Source organism: Xiphophorus hellerii, chromosome 13 (genome assembly GCF_003331165.1).
Source record: "Xiphophorus hellerii strain 12219 chromosome 13, Xiphophorus_hellerii-4.1, whole genome shotgun sequence".
NCBI lineage: Eukaryota > Metazoa > Chordata > Actinopteri > Cyprinodontiformes > Poeciliidae > Xiphophorus > Xiphophorus hellerii.
This window is the reverse complement of record NC_045684.1, coordinates 25399741-25416339: the sequence shown is the minus strand read 5'-3', so window position 1 is coordinate 25416339 and position 16599 is coordinate 25399741. Positions and strand designations below refer to the sequence as shown.

Genomic DNA, 16599 nt, shown 5'->3' with positions numbered 1-16599 from the left:
ATAAAATTGGTATTGCTGGTGACACCGGCCAGCCCAACAGGTCCGTCTCCTGCAGGACCTCAGGCTGCTCTGACTGAGTGTCATTAGCTTGGTGGAGTTTACTTGCTTAGACTGGCTGCCTTTAATCCGCCAGTCACCTCTGTTATCCTATTAGTCAGCTGCACTGATGGAAAACAGCTGCAGCGATAGCGTGAAGGTGGAAGGAGGGAGGGCACTACAAATACACACAGTTTATTCTTTAGGTTACTGTCACTAAAGTATCACCAATGAAGCAAATTCAGTTAGAAATCAGCTGCGGGTGATGTAGACCGGGTGGGGTTTGTTTTTAAATGATCTGGGCAGTGGATAAATAGGAGGATTTCTGACTGAACGATCAGATGTGAGTGAGTGGTGAGGATGCTGAGGGGCGTAGCGGCGTCGTGCCCCTCATGGTCAGCCTTCAGGGACTAACCCGCCCGCCACTCGCTGCCTGGGAGCGGAGGGAACAGCAGCCCCGCACTTCACCGCTCTCTGCCGTCCTCCAACCTTCGCGGATAACAGGAGAGGAGCCTGCTTCTGCTTCTGCCTCGCGGGGGAGTGAACTTACCATTCAAACAGGCAGTTCGGAGCGCGTGCTCTCGCTCGGAGCTCTCGCGGCGGGGCTGACTCGCGCCTACCAGTCCGCTCCGCGCGCAGCCTCCGGCGGCCACGGCACGCCGACAAGTACCGGGACGCCGCTCGCCGCTCCGGAGCGACTTCAGGTCAGAACCGAAACAAGAACGCGTGCTTTGACACTTTGGTAGCATCACCTTCTTTTCTAATTATAGTTTCTAAGCTGGCTGCGTTAAACTGGCTGCGTTAAACTGAGACGCCGCTCGCCGCTCCGGAGCGACTTCAGGTCAGAACCGAAACAAGAACGCGTGCTTTGACACTTTGGTAGCATCACCTTCTTTTCTAATTATAGTTTCTAAGCTGGCTGCGTTAAACTGAGAGGTGAACACGCGGGATTAAAGTCTTAGTGAGGATGACCAGGTGTTGAACTGTAACTTTCCTGGCCGATCTGAGCAGATGAGAAATTTTAAAGACCCAGTGCGGGCGCTGTCTGCATGTTTGCCTCGTGCTTTTTTTTATCACCTGTATTTAGCCTGCACTAAGCATGTGCTTATTATTTTAATTACTCGTATACTTATAGGCAGATGAAGTTATTTTAAAGAAAAGCAAATAATTTCGGTTTACCTGCACACTTTTCACATCGTAAATTAGAGGTGGGTGACTCCAAAATATTGATAATATCGATACCAAGTTGGTATCTGATTGATACTAAGATGAGACTTTAGTGTCATGTTCCCTATTGATTTTTTTAAAATTATTTTGTCATTCTAGTTTTTTATGACTCCCATAAAAAAGATTTTGATTTGTTCATAAATCATGATAAAAAAAATATTTTGTTTACTTGTAAAACAATGCACACAAATCAGGTTTTTTTCTGTTTATCATGGGAATATGTTGTCAAAATATTTTGTAGATTATCTATATACTTTATCTAAATTCTGTCCTAGAAGTTTCATGAGATATCATATTTAAATAATTATTGGTATTATCAGTATCTGCAATACCTCTTGGTATCGGATTGATATCAAAATATGCAGCATTGCCTCTATCAAGTTTATTCTTTCACATTCTCAAGTTGACATTTGTCTCAATCCTTTTATGCTCGATGTAAAAATGCAACAGTTTACTGTTGGAATTTAAATTGTTCAGGCTTTATGTGAAGGCAGCTGGAAATACCAAAAACTAGAAGGTAAAAAGGAGGAAGGCGAGATGGATGAATGGACACACTGATGGAATAATAGAGGGACAAACGGGCGGATGAATAAATTGATGCTAATACTTTTCTTCTGTTAGATGCAGAGGTGGCTAGAATACTCAGAAATTGTACTCGAATACGAGTAGCAATTCTTCAGCATCAGGTACAGGTAAAAAGTAGTCATCCAAGAAATTAGTTGTGGTGGTTGTGTCATGTGATCAGGATGTCTTGGACCTTAAGAGTTTTTCTGCATACATGCCACATTGAGAAACCTGTTCCCGCCAGCCCCCTTCGTCTCTGGTGGCGCTGCACCAAGAATAACTGAAGGAAACAAAATAAAAACCTCAGAAGAAGACACTAGGTGGAACTTCCTCCTTCACAAAATGTAACAAGAAGAATGGAGTGGTGTCACATTTTAGCAGTTGAAGATTTTTCTTGTCTTTGGCAAAACACCACAAGCTAATTCTCCTACTTGCAATACTCCCACAACTTTGTTTTGGTTGTATTTGACCTGAATGTCCTGCCCTGCAGTTTGTCTCCTGCTTCTCGAGGAGTCTCCAGTTCACTTGGCATTCACATGTGCATTCGAATCGCACCACAAACCTAGTAGGACCAGAGTTCGCTTATTATTTGGTCCGCACCAGAGTTTTGATTGCGCATTTACATCTCCCCAAATGAGCCGGACGTTCAAGGCAACCAAACTCGAGTTCGATTAAAGCAGACTAATCAGAACTGGTGTGAATGCGCCCTAGGTGTCCTTCCTACACCTGTTGGCTTCTTGACGTGATCTCAGATATGCAGGAGAGAAAAAAGATGGATTGATAATAGAAAAATTGAGAAATTTATAGCATTTGCATCTGGAAATGCAGGTTTTTCTACATTTTCTTTCTTACTTGTGTAGACCTGAAAAATACATTCTCAGTTCCAAACTGCATGGGAACCCTCAGTGTTTCTTTCTAACTAGAGCAAACCATACCTCTTTGACTCCAGTGTTCGCTGTGTTTCCTTTGGTTTAAGCCTGTGCAACTGTTGAATTTACAGCACACTGCGAGCTCAGAAGAGAGATATCTCCGCACTAAACACTTTACAGGAGCTGGATAGTCCCCTGGCAGCAGGCTCATTAAGAGCAACAAAAAGATTTCCTTTGATATATTTTTTAATATGTCGTAAACATTAATCAGTCTTGCTTTCATGGCCTGCAGTGTCCCATGTGTTGATAAATTCCAAGTTTATGGGCTTGGAGTTTTGTTGTGATCCCAGAGATGTCATTTCCTAATGAAGGCATCCGCAGCTTGTTGCCTAGTTTTTTTTTATGAGCAACAAGCCGGTGGAATAAAGGCGCAGAGGCCCTGGCTCATCAGTTCTGCAATCTGACTGGATGAGATGACCTTGGGTAGCTGAGCTGAAGTGTTTAGAGCATCCGGGAGGGGTGGTGGCAGAGTTGTACGGGGCCTTAAGCAGAATTTGATTTTGGGAGCTTTCTTACTACTGCTGCCCCTCGTTTAAGATTGGTGCAAAATTCAACTTGTACAACCGCTATTTTGCTTTACAGCTAGAAACCAATATAGTCAGCACCCGGGTTGTCAAAAATAATTGCAGTGAACCCTCGCTATAACGCAGTTCACCTTTCACGGCCTCGCTGTTTTTTTTTGTTTGTTTTTTTTTCACAGTCCATTGTGTTCTGCGTCCTGATTGGCTAAACAGTCTACGCCCTTCTTCTCTACCTGTGTGCCAATAACGTTACGGTATTTAAATATACGTAATACAGCTTGGCAAATTTTTGCAAATGTTTTTGTCCAGAAGAAAAAAGAGCGACAACAACTACCGATAATTATGTTCTTCTCTCGAAAAAACACACCTGCCCCACAGGCTTCAGAAGAAAAAGCCACTAGAGAGCGGAGTCAGGCTGCAGCGTCACAGTGAAATACGCGAGTCACAATTTGTCCTACTGTACTTCGTATTGATGATTACAATGATTATTTTACTGTAGTTATTTGTAAGAAAGCGTTATGTTTGTTTCAAAAAATGCTTGGGCCTGAAAACAGGTTTTGTTCTTTGGTTTCAATGTAGAGTATTTAATTATGCTGTATAATAATTGTAAAAAATAAAGGTAACTACTTCACGGATTTCGCCTATCACGGGTTTTTTTCGGAACGCAACCCCCTCGATAAACGAGGGTTCACTGTATCTCGATTTACTATTAGGGGAGAGTGGGTTAATGTGAGCCATTTTTTACATTTGTTTCGCTATAGGCAAGGTAAAATGATGTATCAGTAAAATGTAAACATTTCCTATTAATTTGGGATGTTTCCTAGCTATGGAAGTTATCAGAATATCGTCAAGACAAAGGACAATGAAAATATGATTGTTTTAAAAAAAGTGGTCCTGTGTCTCACTTTACCCCAGATCAGGGGTAAAGTTAGACAGACCAGAAAAATCAATGGGGTAAATTGAACCATTTGGGGGTAAACTGATACACTTACGTTTTCCACTTTAATACTACCATAACACATGTTGTAACAATTTGAATCCTGACTGACAACCCAACCTTCAAAAACAAAAAAATGTCAGATTAGGATCAGTGTTATGAAGATTGGTTAATTATAGTTAGCACTTGAAAGTAACCCAAAGTATTAAAATGTAAATCAAATACAACATAATATACTTCAAAATGTTTTAATTAACATTCACAGTGTTAGAATCATAACACAGGACCTTTAGCTAGTATCTGGGTTTCAAGAGCAAAGTACAAGAAGACCAGCTAATTCACAGTCTGGGTCTCAGAACATGGACCCATAATCGGAACCAGCTAGAACACACTACAGACTGGGGCTCAGAAAATAGGATTATCATAACCAGCTAGAACAGCTTGGGACTAAGGACAGAGGCTGGACACACCTGGATTAGAACATCAGCCTCTCATACTCAATGACAATGCCTACTCTACATTCCAGCCCTGAAAGTTACAGGGAAAGGTGAAGAGTTGCTCTCTCCGTGTGGTTCCTCCAGGCCTATTAGGTTGAGGCAGCTTTTTCACAACATCACCTTTAGGAACATGTGCCACATCATTTTCTTTCTCAGATGATATGATAGAACCAACTTGCTTTTTTCCTTTCTCTGTCACAACCTGAATCAAGATAGAAAGTCTAGAATCAGTGACAAATGTACAATCAGTAGGTTACTATTGGTCTAAAAGTACATTGTATTTAATTTCATTCCATTCATTTTTCCAGCTCACAGGTTCACTGGTTATTATCACAATCCACTCAATATCAGTATGGTGCTCTCTTGTGTATCATGTGTAGCTTACCTGTCATGGCTTTTGAACTCTAAAGACGCCGGTTTCATCTACATTGTAAATCATGTGTGGAGGGAATGTGTGCCTGTGAAAGAGGAGAGGCAAAAAAAAAACCTTATCAGAATTCAAAACAAATCTTACGGGTAAAGCTAACTTAAAACATTTGCAACAAAAAAAGTGTCACCTGTCCATCACTACAGCCAGATTGTCGAAGAACTCCCCTACTGTAGTTTTATTGAAGGCTGTAGCCCTTCCCAGGGATGTTGCCTCTGGAGTTCGGACAGAGAGATGGCAACGTGCAAGAAACCTCCGAAACCACTCTATTCCTAGAGAGTAGATAATTTATTATAAGATTATTATTTAGCTTGTGATCACTTGCACACCCTAGCATACCTGCACATTGTTTCTCTGTCCAATTGGCTGGAACAGGGATATTGTTTCTCTTTGCGTATTCAAATGCCAGTTCACGGCACTTAACCGGAGGAAGGCCGTGGAACTGGTCAGCTAGTTGTTTCAAGTGTTTAGCAAGTTCCTCCGCCATCTCATCTGTGAATATTCTCTTTGCCTCAGCTACTGCACTCCAGGCTACTGATTTTACTTGCCCTTTCTCTTTTTTCTTTATGAATCTTTGTAGGGTTGTCTTGTCAATATTTCTGTCCCTTCCAGCTTTTCTTAAAGACTTCTTTCCTTGCCTGACCTCAGCAGCTGCACTCTCCAATTCTGCGAGGGGTGTTTGTCCCCAGGTTGTTTTCCTGGTGTACTTTCTTGGCATGATGGCTTTTCTACAATGGTTATGACATAAAAATTAAACAGATGTAATGTAATATTACACTAAATATGTTTAAGACTAAACTTAAATTGTACTTCATGATGGGGTAACGTAAGACAGTGTATCACATTACCCCACGGCATTTGTCTCATTTAACCCCACAGCCACCATTTTATAAAAAACAACATCTCTAGCAAGTCAGGCTAATCTTGAACTAGCATCAATCACATGGTTGTATATGTTGGAAGTTCATCAACATGCATGATATAAATTTTTCTACCTGAATTAATTTGATTTGACACAATAGTTAATTACGTTTATAGCTAGAAAATTTACTTTCACGTGCAAAAAACACATTTTTATGAAAAAAAACATACTTACCACAGCAACAGCACCAAGTTCACCTTCCTGGCAAGGGGAGAATGGGAGGGGCTTGTAAATATAATGGTCACATGACCATAATTTTGTTCCATTGCCTAGATATAAGGGGTGTCTCACAATACCCCGCTCTCCCCTACTATTAAAAAGAACTATTTAAAGATATTAATTTGCATCAAATCGATCCAGTGACTCATTAACTTTTGGCCAAATTTGTGTATTTCTTCTTTTTCAGACTTTTATAAAGGAAGCTTATGTTTCTAATTTATTATAGAAGGATCTTTTATTTTTGCCTCCATTTCATTTTGTTGTCAATAGCAAGTTTACAGACAAATGGAAGCACACACTAAAGTAAAGCAGCTATAATAAAGTAAAACAATTGCACAACTGACTCAAAGGTATACACACTTTCATGAAGGACAGTAGAGTACAATAAAATTATCAATATCGTTCCACAGTTGGGGAAAATCAGGCATGTTAAAGGTTAATCAAATCATTCGTATTCAAACTGGGATTGAAAAATATAAACACAGAATGATATACTGTACATATGGGACAAATACGCATTGAACTGGGCACGGTCCCTACACCTGCCCATTGGTCTTGCACATTTTTAGAATTATGATGCCTGTTCGTGCAACTCCAAATTTTTGTAACTTAACATTTATCACAAAACGACGATACGCTGCAGGTGGACTGTCCTCGCGCCCCAGCACCGAGTTTTCTGGATATTAAGATTAATTATATATTTTTTTTTTCTCTTGCCTAAAAAGAAAGAGAGCATGTGCGTTCAAAAAATGTTACTGTAATATCAAAAACAGTGTAGAGTATATTTTTTTAGTATCAATATCAAGTTTGAAAATTAAGTATTGGGTCATCTCTGTTTAGCACGTCTTATGGATTTACAGTCTTTACAACTGAATTTGTGCTGCTTGAGTCACTCCATGGGATTCATATAATTGTACTCTTTGACAAGGTTTTTGTTTTTTGCTAAAGTCTGAACTTCTAAGGCTGAGAACTTAACGTTGGTAGAGCTATGGAGTAGAGAATGAACATCTACCCAAAATTAACAAGAGTTTTACAATTGCATAATTGGTGCTAAAATCTCACATTTGTAAATGTGACCATTGTGAAAACTATAGGGTGATCCCTGGGGTTGCTGCAAACCAAATTTTGGATGCATATTTGTTTTCTCTATTGGCAATCGCAATTGGTTACGTGACATGCGACGGGGGAAACTATTTTAAGAGGAAGGCTCTGCTGATAATTGCTGCCTCAGCCAGACTTAGTCCTGTCTTTCCTGAGTGCTCTAAAGATTTCAATCCAGAGGGGAATGTAATTCCTCTGAATGGCAATCCTTTTCTCAAGCTCTTTTACCGCACGTCACAGTGAATCATGGCAACTTTCACCAGCTGCCAGCCAGACGAAGACGCATTGCGAGGCAAGGCCTGATGAAACCGCTCTAGCGGCGACTCCGCCATTTCCACTTCAAAGCGCGCCGGTGCTGAACGGAAAGTATTCCACACGTGAGTGCCCAACGGCTCATTCCAACGTTTCCGCAAGTTTCTCATAACGATCCGACTTCCTGCTTTAAGAGCTTTCCTGTAAGGTATCTTCCTTTAGTCCTTGGCTGCCGTAAGCGTGAAGGTTGAGTCCAAGTCAGCGCTGGCTTTGCTGTAATCAGTTATTCAGTTCTGCCGTTCAGCCTCAGACAGAGGAATCCCCCCGGCTCACCACACACCCAATCAGCCTTTTAAGTGCGCGGTTTTACAGTTGTAGGTCTTCGACCCGAGGCTGCAGCAGAAAAATGTTTCCAGGCTCCAGGGGGGCTTGGTGGTTGGCAAGCCTCTGCTGCTTGTACAAGTATATTTCACCAACAGTTGTCCTGCACTGGGGCCTCTTGGCTCAGTCACAAACCGTCTTTTCTTCCTTCAGAGTATTCCCTTCGGACATCTCTCTGCCTTTTTGATTTGCCCTCTGTTTCCACTTAACAGTCCTGGCTGTTTTCCAAGAAACACCTCAGCAATAGTCTTTTTTTTTTTTTTTTTTACCCTTTCTGAAAACCTGAGCAGACTGCACAAACTCTGCGGGGAATGCAAGGCATTTCACAAGAAAAGGAAAACGTCCTCAGCCACATTTTCCCTGAGTCGTGAAGTTATCACAGATGATTGCTAAATGACAATTAAAGTCCGTCGTCTTCCGCCTGTCGAGAATCCCCACAATTGCCACCTTAATCTTTCCCGAGCGCAATCAGCCATGTTGAGACGACACGTCGGTCCTGCAATTAGGCTCGCCAGATTAAAGCGCGGCGTTTTATTGGCGGCGGCGGTGGCTCGTTTGGTGATGCTTATTGGCAGGTGCCATTTGGTGAAGCACAGCATGACCACTGCCAGCTTCCGCTGTATGTAAAAACCATGTTATATCCCTCTTAGCACCACAACAAGAGATATTATTTTCCTCTTGATCTGAATTTTGATTAGATCTTTGTTGAGAAAGTTGTTAATTTGCTGAGCTGATTATTATTTGGCCCAGGCACTTGCAGTACCTACAAGTATTTACATCTCGATGTCAGATGTTATGCAATACGATGACACAAATGAAAAAGGTGCTAACACGATTTCCAATCAAAATCTTCTATTTTATTCTTTAATCTAAATCGTTCCATTGTAGCTCTGGCTCCATGTTTATTGTTGTTGTGCTAGAATAGGAATGCCCACCCTATTCTCAAGACCTTTGTAGTTTCTATAACAGGTTATCTTCCAGGATTGGTCTGTTTTATGTCAGTCCATCTCCCCGTCGACTGACAAACCCCCTCTCTACTGAAGGAAAGAAAACCTTCTACACGATGCTACCACAACTAATGGTGGAATGAGGAAGGTGTGAGGATAGGGTTAGTTTTTGGCAGAACTAATCCTCCCTCATGCCAAAGAGCTCAATTTTGTTCTCATTTGCTTAGTTTCCTTCATGACTTGTTGGCAAATTGCAAACAAGACTTATGTCTTTCTTTGAACATTGACATTTTCTCAAGATTCTTCCTTGTAGAATTACGTGACTAATAATTGTTCTAACTTGATTTCCTCTCACGTGGATGGTCAATCTTTATAGTAAATTAAGTAAGTGTGGAAATCTTGGTTCATTCTCTGATTTTTCACGTTTGTTTAGGTGTCTGTTCAGTGGACTGCGTTTAGTTGGGGACCAAAGTTGCAACATTTTACATTTTCAGGTAGATTGTCAAATGAACCAAACCCTTTAAGAAACATGTTTACTCTCTCACTTGTGGTGGCGCTGCCCCAAGTATCACTGAAGGGAAACAACATGAAAATCATAGAACAAGACACTGAGCACAACGACCTTCTTCACAAAATAGAGACAAAAATGGAGTAGTATCAAATTTTAGCAGTTGCAGGAATTGGCTTTTATCTTTCATCAACAATTGACTCGGGACAAGCCATTTCTCCCTCTAGCACTAGGTTCTTGCATTTGTTTTGGTTGTATTTACCCAGAAGGCCCTGCGCTGTAGTCTGCTTTCTGCTTTTGGAGATGTCTCAGATCCACTTTGAGTTCAAAAATGCATCCAAACGGTGCCAGAGGTGACTTAAACCAAACGGAGACTCAGGTTTTTATGTGGACCAGAGTTTGCTTGTTTTGGTTCACATCAGAGTTCTCTTATTGAAAGGTAGAAACACTGAATCAGTTATACAGAGAAATGCGCATTTGTCTTTAAGATATTTTATTCAAGGGTCAACAAGCTTAGACTGTTGAGAAAAGACGAGAATGAAGAAACATGTGCATACATCGCTTTTTTTGTACAGCTTGTCACGTACACAAATTCACACTTCCCTAAAAGAACTTTCCATCTCAAGCAACAGCGTACATAAAAAGATAAAGTCTGATGCACGTCTGGTTTTGCATCTGCAACCTCTGAACACATTTCAACCAAAGATCAAGATGATAAAAACATTTTCGTAAGTTAATTTTTCCAGTAAATAAGTCCAAAGTACAAAATCTGTCACCACAAAGCCAATAACAACTCTGGTTGTTATTTAGGGGTGTTAGAGTTAAGTGGGCTGAGAACACAAACTGCATGGTTTTGTAACGTGTTTTTGTATAAGTTAAAATTTTTCTTCCTCACAAATACTTTGTGTTGGAGCATCAAACATAACCCTGTGGTTGTGATGTGACGCATGCGGTGTGAATACTTTTACGGGGCTCTGCACTCTGAACCGAGTGTGTTGCTCTTTCCTTCAGTGTCTTCATGACTGCAAAACGTCTTCCATGCTAGTTATTTTCATCACTGTGATCGTTACAGACTGGCAGTCTCGGTGACCTTGTCAGGGGAAGAAAATAAATGCACTCAAATAGGGACTCGATATCGTATGAGCACCACTTCAGACGCTCAGCAAGGCCACGTAAGGTTCTCTGCAGGGTTATATTTGCAAACTGAAACGGAGGAAAACGGACTTTGGCAGCGGACTTTATGGGTTTGCTCTTGTTGGGTTTATTTAAAGGCGAAGCTAATTGTTATGCCTCCGAGGTCCATTGGTAATTAGAAGTTATCTCGGGCCACTTCTCACATGGTCACCGCTCTAATTGGCAGTCGAAACTGCATACCACCTGGCCCGTGCCTTCAACTCGACAAGCGCTGGGGGCGAAACCGACGACCTCGGCTTCATGCAGGGACGCCCTCTCCAAAGACGAAACGCAGCAAAATGGGAGAAACACAAAGAGGAAAAGGACAAAGAAGTGACAGAGAGGCGCACTACACTACACGATCTTAGAGCTGTCGGCCGATTGTCGGCCCATTTTCAAAACCTGACAGATCACACATTAGCCGACAGAAATCCTAGGTATAACGGTTCGATCGTGTGGTGTCCAACAATGGGCACAAAATAATGGCTACAAGTTCAGTGAACTCATTTTAAAACCAGGCATTAATCAATGCTTTACTACAATCTACCTACAATGCATGTGGCTAGTGTCAGCGTAAAGTCCTGCCTGAATGAAAATCATTAGAACCTATTTACGTCACGTTAACGAAGAACAGCTGAAAAGTTACCGGGTTTATCAACTGCGGTAGCAATTTCGCTCCAACTCCTCCCCTTGTCATTTCTATATTCTTTGCATGTTGAATAAACATTAATGTTGTTTCCAATGTCCGCTGGACTTCGGGTTGCGCCGTGTCAGCTGTTCGGGATTCCCCGACGTAATTTCCCCTCAGAAAGCGCTGAGGAGAATCATCGCTTTCTGATTGGCTACCTGTCACATTCAAGAGGCTCCGTTAAGCTCCCAGTCGGGGAAAACCCCTGATTTGGATAGGAGCGGCAACGACGATCTACCGTAACACACCACACAATCTTAGAAAGACCAACGGTCTAAGATTGTTGTATGAGGGAAAATGGCAGCAAAAAATCATGTAGTGTGAACTATTGCATCAGGTAGTCGATGTGCCCATTTTCTCTATTTAAATCTAATTATTACTGAAGGGCAACATAATATACAGACTTCATAATCTGCACTCTTTTGGTTGAATGCAGTATTTATTTCCACTTTGGCTTTATGTTGTTTAGTTTTTTTTTTCAAGTGAGTTTTTTGTTAATGGAGACTGAGAATCCATTTTATTTTTGTTTTTGGTTGTTTTGTTTATTTTGTTTATCAGCTCAAGTGTTAAGTGTTCTTTTGAAAATAAAGTGTATCTATCTTTGGCAGGAAATCGCATGCATTATTATGTCATTTCCATTAAATCAGTGTAAAAAGGTCTTCAAACAATATTATCGCTTATCGCAATAATTTTTGAGACAATTAATCGCTGAGCAAAATTTGCTATCGTGACAGGCCTAATTGAGATAGAAACTGATTAAAAATCAGCTTGAGCCTTAGATGTCAGGAGTAAGAACATTTTCTATGGATTAATTCACACCATTAGGACTTAATTTTGAGGAAGGAGAGGTTAGGAGAAGAGAAAAATTCAACCAATTTTTTTTTTTATCCTTTTGTCAAACAGAGAGAAACAATCAGCATGTAGTATTTCATCTGTCAGTTTCTCCCTACATATTGTCACCTTCCATAATGACTCAAGTCTTTCTTCTTTTTTTTGCCAAAAGATGAATTTGGCTTAAAAAAAAAAAAGATTATTGCTATGGCAATGTTGCTGTAATGATATCAGGGATAAATCCATATTTTTCTCCTTTTGCTTCTTAACTAATTGCAGCAAATATATCTCTGTTACCTTAGATGACTTGCATCAGACTAAATATACCTTATTGACATCCAGAGTGCTCATTCCTGAGATTTTAATTTTTTTAGCCTGCAAACATAAATCTGTTGAATCCCTCCAACTCACTCATGGAAACATTTGCCTATTTGCTGTTTTATTTTTTTTATAGATTATATGAAAACTATTTGATTGAAAATGCTACTTGGACAGCTGAAATATTTATGTTCAATGCTAATTTAAATGCCATTGGGTGATGTCTGTACAGTCGCCGGTTCAGGATTGGTATTTACTCGTCGCGTTCCTTATTTGCTGTAACCCCGGGGAGCAAAGAAGAGCACCGTAGACGTCAGCTCTTTCAATATTTCGAATACGGTTTGCGTATTAATGCATATTAAGGGATATTTGGTGTTTGAATTAGTAACACAAGTATTTGTAGGTATTTTAGAGGGATTCAGTTATTTGTGGATCTTGGCTGTTAGCAGATTTCTGAGGTCCCTAACCCTGTGAATGTTGGAGATCCTTTGCATTGATATTACACACCTTGATATTGTAATGATTATGTATTTGATATTTTTATGTGTTATAGCTGAGACCAGCCAAAGCGTAATAATCAACAACAGGGATTAAGTCAACTATTGATATTTATTGTTGAATACATGAAGGATTCCCCGCTAGCTTTATCCGTTCGTTGTCAACCCAACATAGGGATCACACCAAACAGGATGTAAGTATTCAGGGAAGTGCCACAAAATAAACAAAATAAACAAAATGAATGAAAAAGTTGTTAGCCCACCCTCACAAGTACTACAAGCAAAAAAATGATCCTAACTGGGCGGACTAACAAAAAAGAAAAAAAACAAACGCTAAAAGGACAGCAGGAGGCAGTGCAAAAACTGTGAAACAAAAACACAAAAATTACTAAATGCGTATTAAATCATTTTAATCAAATCAACCTAAAACACTGCCTACCTGCATTGCATAAATCAACACTTCCAAATCAAATCTTGGTGTATCCAATGTGGTACAACCCTAGCAAATAAAACAATATATAAACACACAATTCATTCGGATTAAAAAGACCAATGTATAAAACCTACCTGCGGTGTCGAACGCCCAGGTAACGCTACCAGCCAACACCATCAACAATGCAGTCCTGTATAAAAACACCACATCAGCACAACTTACTTAAAAGAATCACTTTAAAACAATTTCCCCCAACCTACCACAGCCAGCAAACAGCGTGGGCCCAACACACAGCTGGTCTAACACACAGGAAATTGACACCTGGCCACCACCCTATCAGCTTCCCTTTTATGGAGGCACAGGCTGGAGAGAGTGCGACACCTAATAGTGCCACCTGTTACATATGCATTCTTTTTTCTTTTTTTTTCTCCCCTCCAGGGGGCCTTATATGAAAGTAGGCTGACAGGAAACGGGGAAGGAGAGGGGGGAAGACATGCGGCAAATATCGCCGGGTCCGGGAATCGAACCCACGACGGCTGGGTCGAGGACTCATGGCACGCCCATTTTTATGTATTCTAATAAAAATTTAGCAATAAACCTCATGGTGATAAATCATAAGCTACTTGGATTACAATGAAAAAACTGATTAGCCTTTTTGAGGTAGCTAAACTAGACTCGCTTAGTCTTTTGAAAGACACCTTGACATTGCAATTACCATATACACTGCCTGGCCAAAAAAAAAGTCGCCACCAAAAAATGGTCACACTCTCTAATATTTTGTTGGACCGCCTTTAGCTGTGATTACAGCCCGCATTCGCTGTGGCATTGTTTCAATAAGCTTCTGCAGTGTCACAAGATTTATTTCCATCCAGTGTTGCATTAATCTTTCACCAAGATCTTGTATTGATGATGGGAGAGTCTGACCACTGCACAAAGCCTTCTCCAGCACATCCCAAAGATTCTCAATGGGGTTAAGGGCTGGACTCTGTGGTGGCCAATCCATGTGTGAAAAAGATGTCTCATGCTCCCTGAACCACTCTTTCACAATGTGAGCCCGATGAATCCTGGCATTGTCATCTTGGAATATACCCGTTCCATTTGGGAAGACAAAATCCATTGATGGAATAACCTGGTCATTCAGTATATTCAGGTAGTCAGTTGACCTCATTCTTTGGGCACACAATGTTGCTGAACCTAGACCTGACCAACTGCAGCAACCCCAGATCATAGCACTGCCCCCACAGGCTTGTACAGTAGGCACTAGGCATGATGGGTGCATCACTTCACCTGCCTCTCTTCTTACCCTGATGCGCCCATCACTCTGGAGCAGGGTAAATCTGGACTCATCAGACCACATGACCCTCCTCCAGAGTCCAATCTTTATGCTCCCTAGCAAACTGAAGCCTTTTTTTCTGGTTAGCCTTACTGATTAGAGGTTTTCTTACGGCTACACAGCTGTTCAATCCCAACCCCTTGAGTTCCCTTCGCATTGTGCGTGTGGAAATGCTTTTGCATTCACAATTAAACATACTCCTGAGTTCTGCTGTTGTTTTTCTTCGATTTGATTTGACCAAACGTTTAAGTAATCGCCGATCACGATCATTCAGGATTTTTTTCCGACCACATTTCTTCCTGGAAGACGATGGTTCCCCACCATCCTTCCAGTTTTTAATGATGCGTTGGACAGTTCTTAACCCAATTCTAGTAGTTTCTGCAATCTCCTTAGATGTTTTCTCTGCTTGATGCATGCCAATGATTTCACCCTTCTTAAACAGACTAACGTCTTTTCCACGACCACAGGATGTGTCTTTTGCCATGGTTGTTTAAGAAATGAGGAGTTACTCATTGCATCAGCTGGGGTTAAATAACTTGTTGCCAGCTGAAAGATAATCGCCTATGCAGTACTTATCCAATAGGAGGCTTGTACCTATTTGCTTAGTTAAATCCAGGTGGCAACTTTTTTTTTGGCCAGGCAGTGTATTTAGGCTATTTTCTGCAGTCTTATAATGGAAAATTAGCAACAAACCTCATGATAATAAACTATAAGCTACTTATTAGAACGAATAAAATGGTTAGCCTTCTTGAGCTAGCTTAATGCTTTGAGACACGTAGTTTGTTTTTCTTGACAAGTTCAGAATTTTGCTGTCCAGCTAAAGTAAGTAGAAGAGCAGAGTCTTTGGGAGATGACGAGTCAAAGTTCGAGCATCGGTTCGTACTGCGGCGTCCTGGACAAGTTGACTTCAATCAAGGAGGCGAACCGAAGCCGTTTGAGGCTTAAAGCATGCCTTTTGAAGTCAACGTAATGCAAGAAATTAGTGTTCCATAGAAATTAGTGTAATCTTTTAATACTCGCACACACACACCAGGACAGGCACACTCCTCCTCTGCTGCAGTTTCCTAAAGACCCAGGGGATGACAGCTCGGTGACATCCTGTTCAGCCTCCCAAGGTTTGTTTACCTGCGCTGTGAATTAAAACGACGTTAAACCTGTGGAATAACCTGTAACTGGCAGCTTTTTAATTCAATCTGTTCAAAGCTTAAGGGGGGGGAGTAATGAGATTAGTTGCAATTTTAGACAGGGACAAATAACATTTAAAAGCAGTTCTTGCTTTAGGTTTTCGCAGAAGTTGGTGAAATGCAGTTGCATTTGCAGAGCCTCGCTGGAAGCTGTGCTGAGGAAGTGATTTAATCAAGAGATGGTGCAGCTTGTTTACACGCTGAATTGGAAAACCCACACCAGGACCAGCTGAATAGAGACTTGACTCGCCCACGTATTATTAGGACTTATGTTGCTTTTTATTATTATTATTGTTATTATTATTCACCCGTGGCAGTAGTAAATCTTGATTTATTGGATATCACAATCTGTCGGCCGTTCAGAGAGCCAGACAGGAGTGAGTCGAGGATGACACGGGGAAAATCTCTGATAAACTGCACCATGCATCTCTGTGCTGCTGTAGGACAAAAAGGTTTTTGTCTTTCTGTATCCCGAAAAGTCAATGGCTTTGTTTGGTCCCGGCGCCCATGCCTCCGAACTTCACACCGATTCCCAAACTGTGACGTCTCCTTATTGTTCTTTCGTCACGATAGGAGTTGAACGTGTAAATCAGACTTGCGGTCAGTACCGTGTCTTGATGGGTGGGCTGAATGGAGACAAATCTGTAAATTGCTTCCTAACAGTATTATGATGG

At 41.1% G+C, this 16599-nt stretch overlaps 1 protein-coding gene and 2 long non-coding RNA genes across 4 annotated transcripts in view; 1 reads left to right on the top strand and 2 right to left on the bottom strand.

The window, feature by feature from the left end:
* Positions 1-345: 345 nt before the first annotated feature.
* LOC116731335 (CMP-N-acetylneuraminate-beta-galactosamide-alpha-2,3-sialyltransferase 1-like) overlaps positions 346-16599 on the top strand; it is a 101395-nt gene continuing 85141 nt past the window's right edge. The window contains exon 1 of one of the 2 annotated variants that reach the window (XM_032581065.1): positions 346-740. The gene's annotated coding sequence lies outside the window, so the exon portion shown is untranslated. Of the gene's footprint in view, positions 741-846; positions 878-16599 lie in introns of those variants that run through there. The other variant, XM_032581066.1, reaches the window with a different exon arrangement.
* LOC116731336 (uncharacterized) lies at positions 4784-6352 on the bottom strand. The gene is made up of 4 exons (XR_004341575.1): positions 6235-6352; positions 5269-5410; positions 5097-5169; positions 4784-4913 (listed from the first exon to the last, which is right to left on the bottom strand). It is a non-coding gene; the product is annotated as an uncharacterized LOC116731336 (long non-coding RNA).
* LOC116731337 (uncharacterized) lies at positions 12317-14123 on the bottom strand. Its single transcript, XR_004341576.1, has 2 exons — positions 13415-14123; positions 12317-13338 (listed from the first exon to the last, which is right to left on the bottom strand). It is a non-coding gene; the product is annotated as an uncharacterized LOC116731337 (long non-coding RNA).